This window comes from Condylura cristata, unplaced genomic scaffold, assembly GCF_000260355.1.
Source record: "Condylura cristata isolate star-nosed mole 26May11 unplaced genomic scaffold, ConCri1.0 scaffold00030, whole genome shotgun sequence".
Classification (NCBI taxonomy): Eukaryota; Metazoa; Chordata; class Mammalia; order Eulipotyphla; family Talpidae; genus Condylura; species Condylura cristata.
The window spans coordinates 19,835,166-19,851,962 of record NW_004567131.1 but is presented as its reverse complement, the minus strand read 5'-3'; positions in this window follow the sequence as shown (position 1 = coordinate 19,851,962).

The following is a 16,797-nucleotide window of genomic DNA, read 5'->3' as shown; positions in this document are numbered from 1 at the left end:
TTTTCACTGGTCACTAATTTTATTCACAAGTGAATACTTTTCATGAACATCTTCTTGTTACTTCTTAATATGGATATGTTCCAAGGATCAGTCTGTGTTCTTCTTTCTTTGGATCTACATTTAAGTTATTGATGTTCTCAGGCTGTATCACTGTTACATAGTTTTAACATAAGTAACAATAAAATATATGATAAGAGAATACAAAAATCAGGAGGGTTTAAATTTAAGTATTACTTAACTAACAAATTTCAAATATTATAAATACCACCTAAACTTTTCAACACATTCCAAACTTGTATATTCAAATGCCTATTCACATTGTACTCAGTTATCATATAATCAGCTTAAATTCAACTTAACCAAAGCTAAATTGTAATCATTCAAATTGAAGGTAACTGTATTTTTTCACTTGTTAAATACAAAACCTTGGAATTATTACTGATCATTTTCCTTCTTTTATACCTTATGTTTGATTTCCTAAAAGTTCCCATGTGACACGAGCTATGCAACCTCTGTCGTCAGATATGGTCCGGATGAAGGGGAATTGCTCTGAAAAATCAGACTTTCCACTAACTTATGTTATGACCTCCCTTTTTTGTATAACCATAATATCAAAATATTCTGAGCAACTTTCAGCTTACAATAGAACTGCCTAGGCCGCACAAGGCCTGCCTTCCCTGACAAGCAAGCACTGCACCAGGGTGAAAAAAATTCCCCTGAAGTCAAGTGACTTGACTACTGACTGATAAAAGCAAAAGGGCTGTTTTTGCAAAGTCTCTCTCACTGCTGGATGGAGGACAACCCAAATCTTATCATTCTATCATCTCACCTAGCCTTCTATTCAGCTTCTAAAAAATTTACTCAAACTTCCTATTGTTTGGCCTTTAGATGTGGAAATTCATCCAGGTTGCCTGTTTTTTAACTAATCAAGTTTTCCACCTGCTACACCTTAAAGGAATCCACAAAAGTCTTCTGGCTAGTTTTTCAGGATTCTACTATGTAGTCTTTAGATAAAGAAAATTCTCTTATGTCTCCTATTCAGAGATTTGATTAGCAAGGAATTTCCTCTTCTGTCTCCCAGGATGATTCAGGCAGAAAAACAAAAACCCATTAAGTAGTAGATAAGGTTTAAGGGACTTCTATTTTAGTTGATCTCCACTATAGTAATATTAGTCATAAACTTTGTGTACCCATGTACCTGTTTTTAACCTTGATTGATTTTGGAATGTTATATCTCAGCTAAAGGGCAATACGACCCTAAACTGATCTTAGAAAAAAAAAGATGATTGTAATCTCTCAGCCCAGTTCGTGTGCTGATGTCTGCTGAAGGCAGAGCAGGAAGACTTGCACCCAACTCCAACTCCCGTGTCTTCCTCTCCCCCCTTTCCCCTTTTGTCTCCCTTTCCCCCTTTTTTAGGAATCTCCACTCGCCGACACCTTCCCACCTTAGGGTCCTGCCTGTCTTGCCTCCAGACACCTCAATAGTTGGAACTGGTCTCCAACACCCATGGGCTCTACCAACAAGCTACATTCAGAATCCAACTACTCCTTACCACTCCCATTGCTATGTCCTGGCCCAATATCAGAGACCTGATCTGGCCTTCTCCACTAGGATCCTAACTGACTTCTACACCTACACCTCACTGTACAGAATTCTTTTAGTACAACAGCTGGGATGATCCTTTGTTGTTGTTGTTTTTACCCATAAGAATGAGAGACCTACTTACATATTTATATTTGATATTTGTTTGAAATATTATTTAAAATTATATTGAGGGTCTCCTTGGTGGCACAAGGGTTAAAGTCTCAGAGCTGTCAAGCTATTGTCAGTCACTACTGCCTGAATTCGATCCCTGGCCAGGGAGTAAACCCACATGGTCCAGTAGACCTCTCTTATCTCGCTTGCTGTTCCCCTCAGCAGTGCATTTCAGTAGACCCACCTGTTTTGCTCCGCACCCTCTCTCAGGTGATTCAACTTATCTTTCCACCCCCCACACACACACCTCTGGCCTAGACCCTAGTTCTTATATACATAAATAATAAGTCCTAAAAATTAAATACAATTATGTTGAAACTAATGTAAATAAAGCCCATCATTTTAGCATGTACAGCTCAGTGGCACTAAGCACATTCACAGTGTTCTGTAAGCACATTCACAGTGTTCTGTAAGCACTTGATTAAGTTCCAAACGTTGTTTTCCCAAAAGAAAATTCCATGCCCATTAATCAATAATTCTCTTTCCTTAGCTCCCTTGCATATCTTAGAACCACCAGTTTCATTCAATGCCTATGAATTTACGAGTACTTGGTATATCATAAATGGAATTCTACAGCATGTGACCTTTTGTTACTGTTTCTTTTTTTTTTTTTCACGGTTCATCCATGTGATAGCTTGAATCAGTACTTTATTCTGTTTTATGGCCAAATAATATCCCATCACACACACAAACACCCCCCTCATTTCATTTATCCATCCATCTGTCGATGGACATTTGGTTTGTTTCCAGCTTTTGGATATTGTAACTAGTGCTGTTATGAACATTTATATACCAGTATTTGCTTGGATGCATCTTTTAAATTCTTAATTTTTGTATGTTTTATTTTTAAACAAAAACTTACAGAAAAGTTCAAGAACAGAGTAGAGAACCTATATCTTCATGAATCATGTGACAGTATGTTGGTGTTCTCAGATCCAAGCTTTCCACAATATTTTAGCATCTATTTCCCACATGTGAGAACTTGCTCTTAAGTAGCCATATGACAAAAACTTTCATATTCCTGTCAGATCTTATTTGGTTTTGCTAGTTGTCCTGTTGGCCTTTTAGAAAAAGAATCCATGAAGAATCATGTTTTTATTTGGTTGCCAGGTCTTTCTAGATGTGTTCAGTCTGAAACAATTTTGTCTTTAACCTTGATTCTTGAAGATTGTGCACACTTATTTTCCACAATGCCCCTCAATCTGCAGCGTCTGATATTTCCTTAATAAGATTCAATTCAGACTATATATCTTGGTCAAGGATATCATAGAAAGGGAGCTGTGCCCTTTTAGATAACACATGATTTCAGTTGCTGGTAGGGTACATACTTTTCCCATTTGTAATTAACAAGAATTTGCAGGGAGGTACTTTGAAACTGTGTTAACAACCCACATATAACAAACTTACCATTGATTCTTTTATGTATATCATTATGCTCCTATAATTTCCAGCTTTATTTAACGGGTTCTAATTGTTCCTGTCATTGTTTATTATGATGCTCAAATTGTCCCATAATTTGTCAGTGGGAGCCCCTTCTAACAAACAGTGTCTATGTCCTTTTAATATGTTGATTCTTTTGGATTTCTACTACAAGAAGATATTCCAGATTTGAAACTTTGTAAGACCCTGGAGTCAGTCATTCCTTTCATTTCTGTGACACTGAAATGTGCCACTTAGATGTCATGACCTGGGTGCCAGGAATGCTAATTTAGAGGCTAGGTATGTGTGTATGTGTTTGTATACATGCACCTAAACAGACATGCACTCTAGATTCTCTTCATGACTATATTAAAAATCAAGGTTTTACCAATTACCATTGAAGAACACAGGATTTATTCTCATTTTCTCCCTTCCTTATTTGCACCTCACTTCTGTAACCACGAGAAACTTGGCTCCCATTATCTTTAATTTATTTCACTATTTGTAACCACTTTTCCATCTGCACCACCACCCGCTCTCTGTTGCTTTGAAATCCTCCTCATCCAACTTGGGTTCTAATATTATTTTCTGGGCTGCCCCCCACACCTCCCCCACACAGATGCTGTCCTCATCCAGCTTGGGCAAGATTCCCCACAGTGGACCCCGGCTCTGTAGACACTCCCTCTGCGGACCCTCAGGCTTGATGTTCGGCACACAGGGCCCCCATCTGGTGCTCCTCATCCTGTGAGGACTCCCATGTGCTGTAGCCCAGCCTCGGTGCAGAGGTTCTGTTCCCCCTACTTGGATGCTGACACTGTAAGCAGTGACTGAAGCCAAAGGCTGCTACAAGTGGTGTCCTCTGGAGGGGATGCCGGTGAGGATAGATAGCCCCAGGAAAATGCAAACAAGGTATCAGGGGATGGAGTTGGAGACTCTGATAAGAAATATAGAGGAAGGCAGATGCAGCCCTGGGATTTAACTTTTGGATTTCAGTGTTTTTCACTTCTGCAATTCTGGGGTCAGCCATTTCTGCCCCCACCATCTTCATCTTCCGGAAGGCTGTGTGAGAGGCGTCCAGTGGCCAACCTCAAGTAGGAAAAGTTCAGAGACGTTGCAAGTAGCTAAGTGCCTGAAACATGCCCAGATTTGCTGCTGTTTTAGTCTGGAAAGGGAGGTGGAGATCCAGAGCCGGGAGCCTCACTGAGCTATGTGAATGTGGGTTGTGTCCAGGTCATTGGGCTGCTGCTGCTGCTGCTGCTGCTGCTGCTGTTGTGAGAGTTGCTTGTCTGGTGCGGTGCGGTGCAGTGTGGGATCATCTCGGCAGCTCTGGAGCATCTCTTGTTGTGTCTTCTGCTGTCTTCGTGAGTTGCATCTCAGCCTGTAGTCTGGCTGCCATGTGCCCCAGGCTCTTAGTGGTGGAAAGCTGCCATCTTGGGAGTCTGGCCTTTTGTTTAGGATAAGAGTTCTGAACCCTTGTCTTGGTGTCCTTCGTGTATAGGACTTTAAAGCATTGGACACTACTTTAGGTGAGGTAAGCAGCTATTTGTGGCCTCAGTGACTCTGTTTTTCCTGGTTCCCATTGTTGTTGTTCTCTGAACCTGACTAGTCTTGCAATTGTGAATGCAGGTGAAAAACTCAAGGTGACTGGTAAGCTGTTTGGACACTGTGTTTGGACAGTTTTAGTGCCCTTTACTGCCATGTATCAACACCATGGCTTCCTTTGCCATGCCTGTACCAGGTTGGGCAGCTTCAACAACAAGGGTTAATTTTCTTAAAGTTCTGGAGGCTAGAAATACAAGATCAAAGTATCAGCTGGTCTGAGTTATTCTTGACTTACAGATGGCTCTTTTTCACTTTGATTTCTCTTATATGCTGGCAAATCCTTGATGTCTCCCTATATGTTCTAATTTCCTCTTTTTATAAAAATATTAATCAGATTGAATTAATGCCCATTTGTAGGGTGTCACTTAAAGCTAAGCCTTTAAAAGTCCTATCTCCAAATATAGTCACATGATGAGGTATTAGAAATAAGGGCTTCAAATTATGATTTGGAGGGTGGGGTGGTAAAAGTGATGATTAAGTTGCTGACACTTAACCACCTAATATAGTAGTTAAATTTGTACCAACCTGGCACTTCCAATTCCTATTATCTTATTGTCCATTTTTATTTTCATAGATTTGGTCAATTTCTAGCATAGTCTATAATTGGCTTAAAAGATGTATATTTTTTTGAGATCTGTATTCCCTAATAAGAACTGTGTTCTTACTGGGTCAGGTGTAGCACTGAGTATATAGGAAACACTCCATGTATAGTGCTGGACAAGTGAATTAAATTAATTTATCCACTTACAATTGATGACCATTTGGGTTATTTCTAGTTTGGTGCTATCATAGGGAATATGCTATGACTATTATTAAGATGTATCCTGGCATAAATGTTTATCAGTTTATCCTATACAGTATATTCAAGGAGTGACATCCTAGATTATAAATTACATATATTGTATTAGTCAGAGAGGGTTGACTTAACAAAATACCACAAACCAGGTGACTTAAAACAATAGAAATTTCTCTCTGGAGGTTCAAAGTCTAAAATCAAATATCAGCAAGGCCAGGCTTTCTCCAAAAGCCCTCAGGCAAAGACTATAGAAGAAAATTTATTTGCCTTTTCCTAAGTTCTGGTGGTTGTTCTTGTAAAGGATGCAAGAAATCATTTTATTCCTTGGTTTGTGGCAGCCATATTCCAGTCTCCATCTCTGACTTCCCATGATCTCTGTCTCCACATCTCCCTCTCCTAGCTCTTAAAAAGATGCCAGTCCTGGATCAAGGCCCCCTCTAACCCTGTATAACTTCATTTTAACTTGGTTACATATGCAAAGAGCCTATTTCCAAATAAATTTAAATCCAGATATCTTGTATGAGGACAGGAAAAGCTATTTCAGGGACACCTTTGAACCCCAAGTATTTGTTGATTCACCATTTGTAGATTAGAGCTTCCTGTCTACAAATGTGTTGGAACATTTTTGAAAATGGTCGTGATGTGGACACCACCACCAGTGGCAAGCAGAGGCCACACTCCTCTGGCTCTCTCCAACACTCACTGTTAGACTTGTTAATTTTAGCTAACTTGGTGATTGTGGTAGTAGTTCATAGATGGTGTTATTGATACTTTAGAATTGTCACAAAATAGCCACTGTATTTGTGTCTTGATGGCATTATAGCTATAAACCAATTAGGCAATAATTGATATCTTTGTGTATTGGTTTCCAGTTTATGATCACAATATGTTATATTATTTAGTCTTTAATATCACTAAAACTTTTGTAAGTTTCTCCAGCAAAGAAATAAATGAGTCTCCAAATGCTTCTTTCTCTCACTGAGGTCTGAGCAGAGCTGTGCAGAGTCAGTTTGGAGGGAAGACAACCAGAGCAGCTCACAGAGCGTGGCACAACATCCTGGGGAGAGCAGGTGTATGAGCCTACTCTCATCTCATAGCTGTTCTCTGACTGGGCCCGGAGCAAGCTCTAATGGGAAAGTCACAGCCTTCAGAGGGCCCAGCCAGCAGGAAGAGGTAAGGGCAGGTCACAGGCAAGTAGATTGGTAGTTGGTGTTGCTATATCAACCGAAGTTGAAGTAAGTCAGAAATGAGGTCAAGACAGTTGGGATGTCTTTTGGGTTCCGAACAAGCTAGGAAGATCAGGTCACCAAGGACATGAAGGCAGATTTCAGCTGCAACTTTAGCTGGCAAGTTGGTTAGACTGGGGACTTCAACCCTGAGATGAGTGGAAGAATGCCAGTGCCCCTCCCCCCCAGGCCCAACACAAAGCCCTCCCCTCACCCTCACCCTTTCCTTTCTTACAGCTGAACATCATCCTAGAGAGAAAAGTAAGGCAGAGGGAGATTGATTTAGAGACATTTTCTGAGAGATTGTGAATAATACTTGAAAGAACTATTTAGATGAGTGGATAGGACGAAGTTTAAAGCAGATTAGGTATTTAGTGTTTTTTTCTCCTGTCACCTGTGGGCTTAGGAGAAGGACCAAATTAATTAAAGACTAAATTTAGGGCTCCATTTTCTCTATATGAATTATGAACTAGAAAGCACTAGTCAAAACCCATTACTAGCTCTTCTTACTTCCTGCCTTTTCTACCCTGTTTACATGTCGAAGACTTAATATGTTCACATATTCTGTTGCTCCATTCACGCACCCTGGGTGGCTCCTTATTCTCACTGAAGCTCTTCCTCATCTAAGTTTGTGTTCCACAGCGTTATAAAATGACTTTTAATTCTCTTCTTAGGAAGATGCTCCACTGTCCCCAGATGTTCCTTGTTGGTTTTTCTTGGCAGGGCTTTATCATCATGCTGGTTTTCCTTAGATATACTCCACATTTTCTCTTGTTAGAGCACAGTGGTCCCATTTGTGTCCAAGTTTAAAGCCAAAAGTTCTTTCCAACTATTCTAAAATTTCAGCCAGCTTGTGGTGGGTGCTATTTTTTAGACTCCTCTGAGGTATATCAGCCTATTGTTTCTTTGGGGGAGGCTGTCTTAATACCACTCTCTATTTCCCTATAACAGAAAGGTAGCAGGCTAGAGCATAGGCATTCAGTGCATAGCTGAGAATGAACAAGACTGTTTGAAAAGTCAAGGAGAAATAAAAGGAGCCCTCCTTTCAGTTATTAGGTTTAAGCCATCCAGCACTGCTGATTTTAACTTGAAGTGATGTTACATTATTAGTTATTTCCACTTAACCAGGTGCATCCCTCTAAACAAATGTCTAAGAACTAGCAAAAATGCCCCTGATTTACCCTGAAATATATCTTATTTTCATTTGAGAGATAGTGAGATACAAAGGAATTCAGTAATTTTCCAATATACATTTTGTGGTGAGCCATAAAAGGAGGAAAGGAGAACAAAAGCAGTGGATATTTATGAAGTAACTATGCAGTTTGACCGGTGAAGTTATGTTTAGAAAGATGTCTACAACGACAAAAAGGGAATCATATATAGCAAGGGGTAGGTTTGTGTGACACAAGAGAATGGGGAAAACGAAATGTCTGGGATTAGATGGTGCTTTTTATTGGGCTGGGATTCACATTAATTATTCTGCTTGTTCAATATAAGAGGTTAAAGACTATGAAGAATGTGAAGCAAATATTGTGAAGCAAATATTGTGAAGCAAATATGTTGCTGCTAAAATGGTAGTGACTTGAATTTTTTTAAATGAGTCTAGAGTTTCCCTCCCTGCTTTGTGTAACTCTGGGGACACCTTGGAGCAGCCCATTCAATCTTCCTGACTTAAACATCCACGCAAGTGACGCCTCCTGGGTGTTTGAAGCCACAAATCAGGAAGAGTGGGTATGGTACTGCATGCTTACGAGAAACTCACTCACCTGGGGAGGAGGCAGGGCTCAGTAATTCGCAGCTCTTTAGGGTCCCACCAGAGCCTAGATGTTTCACGTTGGGTACCAAAAAGATATAAGATGCTAATTGCTTGTACTAATGAGTTGTTAGCTTGCGTGTGTTCAGATATAAGAATATTTACATATAATGTAATATTTTGATATTTATACCACATACTCCAGATACATCAAGTACTATACTAATACCTAATGTTAAAAAAAATTTACCATTGTTGATCAATTTTTAATCCTCTCCCTGGATCCCAAACAGAAGTAGACTGCAGGCCCGCTATGAAGTAGGATAGTATGAGGGTAATTTCAGAAGATAGTATCTAAATTTGCAACCTTCAGGAGACAGAAAATAGGAGTTACATTCTCATGGACTTAAACAGGAGGGAGGGTAAAGGAGAGACACACCCACTCACGTGGATTTTCATTGGTGGGACATCTGTGTACTGGGAACCTGCTCTGCTCCCAATGCTGAAGGGCCAGAGGGGAGGCTGATGATCTGTCCTTACTTTCATAGGCTTTTCATAAGTCTAGTGGGACAGTCACTTTAGCACACCAGACAACCAATTAAAGATGCATATGATTCACTCAAACAACACATTGAGTAAGTACCATGGTTATTTCCAGAACACAGAGTTGGTGATTCTGAACTCGTACTGATAACCTGCAGTCCAAACTTCCCACCTACTTTGCACAAGCAAAAGTAAGGATTCCTGGCTGACCTTAGAGTCAGAGTAGAGTATTTATTTCTCACTTTCATAAAAACAGCTTTCATTTTTGTGATTAAAAAGTTCTCTTCAATTTTTTTTGGTTGTTTTAGATGTTTGGACACAACTCAGGACCAATGTTCACTTTGATGTTTTTATTTCTGTACCTTGGCAAGGCAAAGGATTTTTGTGGGTGAATTAGACATGCCACCCACACTGTCCTTTCATGCTCATCATATTCTTCTATTAATTTTTATTTTGAAGTTCTTAACATATATGAGTAAATTTTCTCTTTGTAGTTACAAACATACCATAGACCCCATATTTTTATAATAGCATTGTATAATAGAGTCATAGTTTAAAATGACCCTTCTTTTCAAATGTAATTTGAATTTGCTATTATAAATGTTTTGGCATTGGGGAAAGCATTTTTAACAAATGGATGGCATTTAAACTATTTTATTGAGATGACATGAGTCCAGAAGGCTGGTTGGGGTTTACAAATACGATTTGATTTATATTTTATGTTGTAAACTGGGACCAGGAGAACTACTAATTAGAACTGTGATCACAGCTGTAACAAGTATTTATTGATTCAGATCATGAAAAGACCAGGATGATCAAAAGTAAACATCTATCTGCCTCTTCACCCATAGTTCAGAGGGCTAAGGGCTATTTGTCACAAATCCTTGGATGTCACTTCCCACTGTGTAATGAAGAAAACAATATCTCTATCCATTCACTGCTAGGATGTAGTATATTAATTAACAAAATCACTCAAGAGCACTCAGTAAAATATACCATGTATTTTTCCCATTTCCTCATTTAGTTGGGCACATAAACAATTGTCACATTGAAAGAAAGCCTAAAATGCACATTTTTTATGTTTCAACTGTAGTAGGAATGGGTACCTTGGTATTTAAAACAAGGGCTGAAATAATATCCATTTAGTGAAATGATCAACTCACAATTTTTATTTTTATCACACATTGTTAACTTATACAAAAAATTTGCATATATTGAATGTCCTTTCTTTTTATACATTTCTGAGGCTTAGAAAGATTAAGTAACTGCATAAGGCCATACAACTGTAATTAGTAGTAAAACTCCACTTCTAACAGGGTGGAATGGCTTTAGAATTTGGAATTTTCTTACCCCTACGCTTGATGGCCTCCCAGGAATGCATGACTGTCACAGAATAATCAGAGATGTGGTTAAATATTCATATATGGGGCTATTCATCTTAGCATTATTTAAAATAGAGAAAAATTGGAAATAGCAAAAATGTCCAACAGTTGAGAAATGGTAAATAATTTATAATATAAGGGGATATTTTTTCACTATTAAGTCAGTTTTTAAAAAAAAACATAGCATAGCCTTTTGAAGGTACTTATAATGCAAGCAAAGGAGTAAAATCAGATTACAAGTCAATGGGGAGAATGTGAGACCTTTTTAAAGAAATATGAACAGATAAAAAAAAAACACATAACCCATTTTAAAACCTATCAAAGTAAAAAAATCGATACTGGAAGTAGAGATGCCAAAACGCTATCATATTGATTTTGGATAATGAGCGATTCTAATTCTCTTATGTATACTAAAGATCATATATTAGTTTTATAATGAGATGATAATTGTATTTCCCAAAAGAACATTTTAGCTTGGTGAAGACCTTCCTTCTAACTTTCAACAAATATTTATTGATCACCTTTTATAATCCAAGAATCAAGACAGGCTGTAGAGTTGCAATACATGGGCCCTGCCTTCAAGGTGCTTCCCATTCAGTTGGGAAGTAGAGAAGGCTCCCGTATTGAGTATGTAAGGTCTATGTACTCAATATATATTCAATGTCTCCTATGCTCTAGAGTCTGCTTTCATCTCTTTTAATCCTTACCTCACTTCTGTGAGGCTGATATATATATATTTTTTTAATCTTCATTTTACTCAAGAAGTAGTACACAAAGAAAGCTGCCTGGGGTAGTTCAGACTCCTGGTCAGCTGACTCCAAAATATCTGCTGGCCCCATTGCTCTTGTGACCTTTCAGGGTGAAAAACTGGAGTCCAGAATAATGTCTCTGTGTGAAACCAGAATCGCACTTTAAAAGGAGAGATTAATCAACTTTGACAAGTCTGATGGTCTGACTCCCCTTTCCTCCTACATCCCCTCAGGTTAACCTTAATTGACAGATTGTTTTATTGGCACCTAAAAGCCAGAGATGTATGGGTAATGAGGGTGGGTATCTCCTCAGTGGTATTTTTGGAACGATCATATTCATCATTTACTTGCCTATTTATCTATTCACTGTGCACCTTCCACATGTAGGTGGAAGTCCTGACACTGGGGACTAGAAGGATTTGCTATCTCTAAACATGCACAGTGAAGATAACCTCCTGAACAACCGATTAATTTGTGAATGAATTGTTGTAAGAGAGGGGCTGAGACAAATGGGCTGAGACCCTGCCAAGAGGGAGGCCACTAACACTTGCTGAGGAAACCAGCTAATGTAAGCTTGTTGAGGGAAGCATCTCATTTCCCTTTTCCACCCACCTGTGGAACTCTCAGTTCTCCATCAAGTGAAAGCTCAATAAAACTGTTAAATCATGGAAGCTGAGGAATTCAGGAGTCAAGGAAGGTCAACATTTAAATTTATATAACCAAATTAAATATTTTCTACTTCATCTTCTACTTAAAATCTCTCTCTCCTCTTTAACAAAAGCATAGTTACTCCTTAATCTCAGGTCAGTGACAGAAGCAGGGAACATGAGGACACTATGGCCAGCTACCCTAGTCTACTTGAATTGGTTCGTGGGTGTCAGGACCATCTCCATGCTTCATAAACCAATATTGCATATGTTCTTCCTTTTCCCAATGAAATAACACATGTGCTCTACTCCAACCCACCTTTGGTTGGGATACCCTGCCTGCTAGTGAGATTCTTAGCCTTTATTCAGGTGATTTTTACCAAAAGTGCTTTCTCTGCCCCTTTACCCAATCTTTTTTAAAACACAAGACCCACTTCACAATAAAACTTTAAAAAGTCATAGTGAGTGATCTGTTTCCAAAAGTTTGCCAAGATACTGGCATTAGAGGGGTATTAGAGAACTTTGGTCGGTAAATTAGGAAATCTGGGAACAGATAAACTTCCATCCATTGAATATTGTACCTGTGATGTTAAGAGCATCAGCATGTAGAAGTATTTAGTAGCTATTGATTCGTGTGAGTATCAAGCATTGAGGCACCATTTTCTACTTATGTGTATTTGGGTTTGAATTATCTCACAGGCCAGGTTTGCATTATTTAGCACCAGCCTCCCTCCCCAAGAAATGTTGTATCGGAACACTTCCCACTGTCTATCTTTTAGCTACATTAACCTTTTTTCTTCCTAAAATATATCCATCTCACTTCTACTATGAAATTTTTATACTGGCATTTTCCTTCCTACAGTTCTCTGGGACTGACTCTTTCCTACCCACTTTGAGCATTTCTTTCACACAGTCTTAGCTACTTAATGCAGGGGTCTGCAGTCTTCCCTGGTAATTGGCCAGAGAGTGAAGTATTTAGTCTCCGCGGCCCAGGGGGAATGCCTTCTTCTCTTTGGACTATTCTCTTGGAAAGTTGATGATCTTTTTAACCTTTAGAAATATATATATATATAAAAAACCAGCTTGTTGACTGTACAACAAGATGGTAGGCAGGATCTGGACATTCTTTGTCTAATGATCATTCTTGATCACAAAAAAAGTGCTGCCTTTTTATCACAACATTTATCACTTGCTACTATGTTTTGTGTGTCAGTTTGTCTTCATGCTACAGAGCATGAGCAGAGCCCATGTTCATCGTTACATGCCTAGGAGTGAGGGTGGTTAGCACTTAGCAGTTGCTCCACAAATGTCTGTTGACTGAATAGTTAAACTCAGGCTATATGCTCTTTAGGCGCTGGAGGCATAGGAAAGCCATCTCAGCATGACTCAGTGTACCTAGGAAATTATCTTGAATTTTTGTTCTATGAATGAACAAATTTAGTCTGTTCTAATATGATTTTGTGCACTTCATCTAAATTGCTCTATATTCAAGGGAAACAAGAGTAGAACCTTTGTCTTCATGAATTTAACATTTGTGGTTGTGTTTTTGCAAATGACGCAGAAGTTTATGACATGAAATAATTTGCAATTTTGCTGACAGATTAATTTGAATCCTAGAGGCTGGTGAGCAGGACTGAGTCTCTTTGAGACTAATGTGGCCGGAAACTGGTGTGCAGCCCAGGATGTGTGCATTTAGGTGTGGGGCAGAGCTCAACTGGTGATCTTGTGTTTATAGAAAAATGTTTTCTTCTGCCAGAAGATAGATAAATGATGCCTAGAATTAAGACCACTTCTAGAATGATGAGGTAAGTGAAGGAGATTTTTAAAAATTAGTTCTTAGCCAGAAAATAGACCTTTTGGATAAAGAGTAAAATGTTAAATTCATTGGTGACTAGACTCTATGATATTAACAAGCCAGCCATATGTTCTTTATGAAAATTAGAATAAAGCAAAATTCGTAAAATGGACTCAGTCAATGTTTTATCCAAGACAAGCTGATTACCAAAGAGAGAGTTGGATCATCTACATATCATTTAGCAGTTAGATGGACCTGCATTATTTATGGAAAATTATATCTTGTAATGATATTTATTAATTGGGGGGGGGGGTTAAGGATTCCAGGAACTCTCCCGCATGAGTTAAAGAATATGTTGTTGTTTAATGAGCTCACGGGGAGCTGGCAGCTTCACAAACAAGAGATAGAGATACAAGAAAAAATTAATTAGGATATTAATGGAAGCAACATTTAAAGGTAGAAGACACTTTGTCCTACTGAAGTATCCAGTTCTCTGCTATTCCCTCAAAAGCTCCCTTCACAGTTCATTCTCATTGACATATGTTGTGTCCTCTCTCAATTCTCCTGCCAGCCATTTTCCCCCGGAAATGCTGTACCATTAACAAATGCCTTATCTTTTAATGCTCTCTCTGAAAGTTCACAGAATGACACAATTTCTAATTATTAGTTTCCACAGTATGACCAGTGTCAACATTGTTACATTATGCATAATTTCATGGACAGAATCTGTTTTCTACTTAAATACCATCAGATTAATTTACTTTGGATCAATGGGCAAGACAGTAACAATTTTAAGATGAGTGTATAGACTGTCTGTCCTAGGGGCAAATCCATTTCATTAAAGTGATCAAAAGGTAGCAGCATAATACTTAATATATTAACTGGTGTGTTTCATTCCTGACATTCCCTTGTACATCTTTCCTTTCCTCAATTCAGTGAATGTTATGCCACTAGTTAATAAGTTAACATAGTTCTCTTTACACATTTGCATGACTTGATCTACACTCAGACAATCGAGTATGATTCTTTGGCATTTTAAAAGCTGCAAATGAGATACCAAATCTTTGCATTTGGAAGAATATAAACTTAGGCAGTTTTTGTTATTTGTGGAAAATAAAGGTTGTCTGGTTGGGGGATGGAAAAGAAGCTTTGTAACGGAAGCCAGAGAACTCTCATGTATGTCTCTGAGAAAGGGCTATCACTCCACTCCTGGGCCAGAATGAAAATCCCTGGGTGGGAATGAGATGGGATGAAAGAACTTCAAATTACTTTGGCGAAAGCAGAGATGAATTTTGACCCGTGCTTCTTGGGTAGGACCCAAGGATGCAACAGACCCTCTGGTTGTCTGCTCTGTGGCTTGTATTCAGTGATCCACTCACTTTTGTTTTATTTCTCATGTACTTTCTGCTCACCTAGTGGTAGGCACTTTATATAGCCCTAGGAGTCCTAATGTGTAGGAGCAAAAATGTAGGATCTGACATTTAACAAACCTCTCTGCTCCTATTCTGCCCTGTTGAGCTAAAGGTAACTCTGAGCAGCATTCAGATAAAACCTTGGTAACATCTTCAGTTTATCTTTCCCTCACACCTTGGCTCCAATTCAGCAAGAGATTCTCTTGGCTCTACCTTATCAATCCAGAATCCAAACATTTCTCTCCACTCCCACTGCTACTCAAATAGCTCCTAATGGGTTGCCTTGCTCCAGTTTTCTGCTATCATGTGTTCCTAACATAACAACCAGAGAAGTTCCTTTCCAGCTAAAGCCAGATTATGACACTCTGCTTGACAAATTCCCATTGCATTCAGAGTAAAAACCAACTCAAGCTCCCATTGCCTTTTTGAATGCCTCCCTGGCTTTTCTTAGTGTGCTTTCTCCACTCCATGGCCCTGGCCTTCCTGCTATTCCTGGAGTAGGCTTGCCTCGGGCCTTGGGCCTTTGCACCTATTGATCTCTCTGACTGTGTAGAAGTTCTCACTCTGAGATGCTTTGTGTAAAGGGATTGGCATGTTTTGCTTCCTTATCTGTTCTCATGCTCTTGTTCTATTTGCTTATGTGTTATGCCTCTAAATTTAGTAGCTGATAACTCACTCTCTTGCCCTTCTCCTAACAAACCACTTGAAAGGCTTCACCTTTGTCAAGTCTTTGCTTAAATATGGTCTTAGTGAGGTGTAATCTGACCAGCTTGGTTAAAATTTCACTTTGCCAGCTCTTCTCTGGACCTCTAGTTATCGTTACCTTGCTCTATTTTATTTCATAGCATGCATCAACTTCTAACATTTTATATGTACAACTAGGTGTGATTATACTTATTTATTGTTGATTTTCTCACCCCAGAACATATGCTTCACGAATCCAAGAATTTTATCAATTTTGATCACTGATCTTTCCCAAAAGTCAGGGTTTGGAACAGGTTTTCAGGAAAATTTTAGCTGGAATATATTGTTGATGGAATTTCTTCACTATAGTAAAGGGAACATGTAATGATTTCACAAACACTAAAAAGTAACACAGTTATAGTGGGAGGTCTAGTCCCATGGAGTTCCCTGTCTCAAAGGCCCAGAGGAAAGCTCAGAAATGGCTGAGGAAGAGTTCACCTGGAGAAACTGGGAGATCAGAACAAGGGCTACCCTAACAGCAAACATGGAGGGTGAATGATTAGGACCTACAGAATGAAGTTGATTCTGGTAACTGAGTGTAAGGCAGGGAGGAATTGATTACCACCCATCCATACCTTGCCAGCACCATGTAAGACCCCTGTTATTTAGATGCTACTCTGGGTAAAAGGCTATTTTTTTTTCTCCTGGCAGAATATGAGGGTTACAAATAAAAAGTAGCATGACATATAGAAAATGTTATGTGTTTGGACCTTGACTTGAGACTTGTACCTTTTACTGAAACAACTTGGCCAGCCTCTGTGATTCCTCAGTAAGTCAGCTATGTAATAGTTGAGCAAGTCAACTATGTAATAGCCACATATGAAGTAATGTCCTGAAAATGAACAAATTAAGTAGAAAGGGAAATGGTTGCTTCTGACCATTTTTTTTTCATAGTGTAATACACTATTTTAAAGTATTTTTATTCTGAGTTTCAGATTGTAGTATAAGTTTTCAGAAACTTAGATGATATTTA